Here is a 4,894-nt window from a genome sequence, read left to right as displayed (position 1 = left end):
TTTGTCCAATAATAGTAAATATAGATAAAAACATGCTTTCCTTTCCAAACCCATGCATCAAAATCATCTAAATTAATTAGCGGGTTCAACCGATCGAATCGAGAACCGGAGCCTTCACTGGTCCGGACCGAGTATAAACCCGATTTACGCAATTAACTCGGAATCCGCTGCTGGACTGATAAAACAGTATCGAACTCCGGTCCGAGCGGACCGGGTGACTGAAATAGAAAAAGGTTGAGCCGATTTTTTTCCCTACCGAGCAAGGCCTAATTCTAATTCAGTCGTTCTTCTTCTAGGGTCAGCAAATCCAATCTCGACACTGTGCAAAGTCAATCTTCAATCATCGAATCACACTTCCATTTCCTTTATTTTAGCGAAGGGTTCAGTCAAATCGAAAGTTCGAAACAGAAAACACCGAGCGAATCAGAGTATTAGACTTCGTTCAGCGAATCAGGTTAGTTTCAATTTCTTTGCATATCGAATCTTCTAAAGCTTATGCTAAACCTTGTCTTGCATGTTTCGGTTCGGCTGAGCAAATTTTTGGGTGATAATGCACTTATGCAGTTTGCAAGTGTTATAATTTTTTCTGTGTGCATAATTTATTTGGTTGTGGTTTGTATTTGCTGAGTAATTTGATTTTCTTCTTTAAGATTCATTAAAAGAACTAATGAAGTACTAGAAGGGGTATGACCCAGACTTTTGCTTCTTCTGTTTGGTTTAGTTATTTATGTTATGTTTGATTTGAATACTGTGGGACATTATTGTTGGTTATTGAAGAAGCAGAGCTTTATCGGGGTGGTGGCAGTCATACTCTAACAATGTGCATACTTCTTTACACTCTCACACAGTATGAAAGCATTGCTCATATTCTAACAATGTGCATTAATTATGAATATAATTAAATTCATTAAATTCGATTTTTACATATTTGGGAATATGGGGTGTGTTTGTCATTTTTACAAACTGGTAAACTACGTATACCCCATAATAGTTGCAAAACTAGTATATATCCCCTTTCAAGATTCGAGCTTACTAAAGGTTGCAAGCTGGTTGAGCCGAGTATCGGGGAGCTTGAACTCGGCTCGACTCAGCAGGTCAGTCGCTGAAGCTGGAGCTGCTTGTGAGTGGCTCGGCTGGGCTGACACCCTTAGCTGGGGAGTCCATTATGTTAGTTCTACCTTTGTTATGGATCCCATAATCTCTTTTTGGTACCTCTTCACTCATCATAAAAGGGATTTAGTTCAGACGATAGATGCTTCATTTCTATATAAGAAGCCTCATTTAATTTGACATATTATAGTACCTTGATTTTATTTTTACTACCAGCTTTGGATGTGTAGTTACATGTTGATATATCCATATAAAATAGGAATTATCGGGCTGCAACAGTGATGTTAATTCCTAGGCTTTTGAGAGCAGGAGCATGGATGGTCAAAGAGCTCTCAAAAGGTACGTATGTCTACCATTTCTAGTTTTGGTTTATTTGGATTAAATCACCATTTTAATTTTTTGGCACATGTGTTTACTTAAAGTAACTTTTTTTAGCTTAAGTTTGTTGCTTTCTTTAAATTTAGAGGAATAAGAAAATGTGAAGAAAAGGATTTGTTTTTTTGTTGGTATCACTCTCATGTGCTTCCTTCTTGGCAGATAGTTATAGATGTGTATCTCGAACGGGATGTACACATCAACTATGGCGACCTTTGGTTAGTGATCTTTGTTTCAATGATTACATGTTAGCCTCATTTTTTTAATTATTACCTAGAAGAAGTCGGTTGGTCTACACTTTGTCTTCACACAAATGACTAGAGATGGCTTTGTGATTATTTATTACCTTATCCATGCTTTTCATAACTACTAGGGAAATACTCACAGTCTAGACAAAGGAAAATAAATATATGGTAGGGGTCATCATAACTTATGGTTTTACATTGTCCAGAGTAATTAATTTAGAATTGTGGAGTTCAAAATGAAAAAAAAAAAAATCGGAATTGTCTCGTCTAGTTGAATGAAAACAAAATATTCGACCGTGCATAAAAATATTAAAACAAAACAAACTTTCCAATGTGGTGTCGGTTAGCTTCTACTTGAAACAATATTATCTGTTCTGGTTCTGAATTATTCTCCCTTTGATAGATCTTAAAAGTAACATATATCAATGTCACTTTCATGACCTAAGGAAAATAGAAAGATAAGAGATAAAGTCCTTTAGGCTTTAGCAAGGAACTTGAACAGGACGACATGGAGCTGTTCTTTGACTTTTATATCAAAGGTTTCAGAGTTTCCAACCTGATTATGACTACTATCTATGTACTAAAGTAATTGCAGAATGCTCAGTATTGAACTTTCGGTAAAAATTCAAGCGAAATGTCAGTCTTGTAACTTAATAGATTTGCATTTTTTATGGCTCCAAGTATTGAATTGGTTATTGGAGTTTTAGGGGCAATCAATAAGCTTAATTTTGTTGAAGAGATCAATTTATACATTGGTTAATCAAAAAGAATACGCAGTAGTTACAATTTGAGTTGCCAGTGAAATTGTAATTTGTTTAAGTTTGTCTATCTTTAAGGTTTATAATAGATAGAATGACCGTCAACTCAATTGGCTAATCTTGTCTTAATTTGTATGTAACTTCCTCTTTTATTTTTTGGTGGGAGCAGTTTCATTACAGTCAGAAACTAAGGTGTTCCAAGGTTCCATATTTCAGAAATATCTTCATTTTTCTACCACAGCTGCTAACGATGTAGAGATGAAAGCAATGAACAGGAAGACATGTAAGCTATTTCATTTGAAATTAAAGCTTTCATGATTGAGAATTAAAATAGCAAATGGATTAAGAATCTTCCAAGAACAGTTTGAGATTATCATTTGATTTTTGTGTGCTCTTATACTAAATTTTTTGCTTAAAGAGTTAACTTAGTATGTGCTATGCAGTGCTGTACTAGAATGAAGAGCAGATTGTTCTTTGTTATTTTGGGGTTTGGATATGATATGTTTTTAGGTCTCATGCAATATAGATGTTGTAATGTCGAGTACTAAATTGGAAACTCTACTTAAAGGAAATATCTTGCTTTCTTCTGGGGATGGTCAGATGGAATGCCAAGATCTTAATTAACAGCTTTACATTACTTGTAGTTTGAATTTGATTTTAGATAATTTGCTTCTTTCTCATCACCAGAGGCTCTTTTATGCAGGATAAGTGTGACATTTGTTGATAAGGATGGAGAGGAAAAGAACATAAGGTTCCTGTGGAATGTCTATGTTAGAAGCGGCACATGAGAATGAATAGAACTTGAAGGCAAGAATTGATGCTTCTTAAGTCCAGTGTTTGCACCTGTTTTTTTTTTTTTAACTGTTGTCATTGTTGTCTGTGAGATAGTAGTTCTACTTAAGTACTCTCGATCAAATTTTCTAACCATAAGATGTGTCTTTCTTTTTTTTTTTTTTGGATCGGAGGGTTTATTATTATTATTATTTTTACCTGTTTGGAATATTGGAACCAATTGACTTGGCTGTCCAGTATCATAACATGGACTGATTATTTTCTCATCATAGGCTTAAACTTTAATAATGTACTTGTTTTTCAGGAGCATGTGAAGGCTCGCTTGCATGTCAACGTGTATGTAATGTTATGGTATGATTTTTAGTTATATATGTGTAAAGCAAATTTCATTGAATTTTTTTTTTTTTTTTTTTTTTGTGGAGAAATTTGAAGAATATGTTGATCTGTTTATGAGTGACTATTATTGAACCTGTTTTAGGATGTGGAGCAATACAATCAATAGAAGACCCGACTGATGAGGAAAATGACATGTTGGATCTGGCTTTGGGGCTTACTGCGATGTGAGTTCTTACAGTATGAGAGTGCAAGTAGTAAGTTTTTGGTATTAAACTTTTATTGAATTTTATGGTTTCATTTTTCAGGTCTCGTCTGGGATGTCAAATAATTGCGAGGCCTGAACTTGATGGAATTCGCTTGGCCATTCCTGCTGCCACTCGAAACTTTGCTGTAGATGGTTATGTACCAAAACCACACTAGATATAATACAACTGAGCAACATTAAGATAAGTTAGGATGCAATCATCCAGTTTTGTAGCTCCTACACTGTTTTGGTTTGTGGGCAATATTTAATTCTTTATACCTTGTCATTTATTTTGTATTATGTTGGGTACTGAATAAAAAGCAAATTAAATTATCATTATAGATTAAATAATTCTTGAGACAATCTTTAGCATTACAAAGTAGCTAGTTCTCTTTTGTATGCTAAATGAAATGTTGTATTGTTCACCTTTCCTAGTTAAAACATCTGATTTTCTGATTTATGTCTCTATGCTTATGTTAAAAAGTACATGATTTCTGTTGGAGCCTATAAACAATATTATTTGACTCTTTGAGATTTATTACTAGGAATCATTGTTGATTCATCCAAGCGCGATTGTTAATTGACTTGCTGAAATTTTGATTGGTATAGAATTGGATGCATGAGTTTTCTAGGTGGTCTTCTTATTCTTCTTCTCTCTGTCCACTCAATTCTGGATACTCAGTATGGGACTATGCAAGATATCTTTGGCAATTCTGTGTATTCAATTTCATTGCTGTTGTATTTTATAGAACCGTATTGCAGTAGAGCATCAGATGTCTCAAAATGCATATTGTCAAGCCCACAGTTTTTTCCACTTATTCAGAAAGTTGACATACCACCTCACAATAAAGAAAGCTTTAAAAAGTTTAGTTTCCTGCATTTATTTCAGCACTGGATTCTCTCAATATATGGTTGTTACAGCTTATGTTGGAATTTGTTCCAATTATCCCTTGAGATTTTTTAATCAATTTTGAATATTTGAAGTGTACACATATACTAAACTGTGCTTGGCAATATGCATATTGCATTACAGG

At 34.2% G+C, this 4,894-nt stretch overlaps 1 pseudogene; it reads left to right on the top strand.

Moving 5' to 3' along the window:
• The first annotated feature begins 2,238 nt into the window (after positions 1-2,238).
• Positions 2,239-4,316, top strand: LOC116125099 (annotated as a pseudogene).
• The last annotated feature ends 578 nt before the right edge of the window (positions 4,317-4,894 follow it).

Source organism: Pistacia vera, unplaced genomic scaffold, assembly GCF_008641045.1.
Source record: "Pistacia vera cultivar Batoury unplaced genomic scaffold, PisVer_v2 Contig104, whole genome shotgun sequence".
NCBI classification, from domain to species: domain Eukaryota; kingdom Viridiplantae; phylum Streptophyta; class Magnoliopsida; order Sapindales; family Anacardiaceae; genus Pistacia; species Pistacia vera.
The sequence above is the reverse complement of the archived record's forward strand: the minus strand, read 5'-3'. Positions and strand labels throughout refer to the sequence as shown.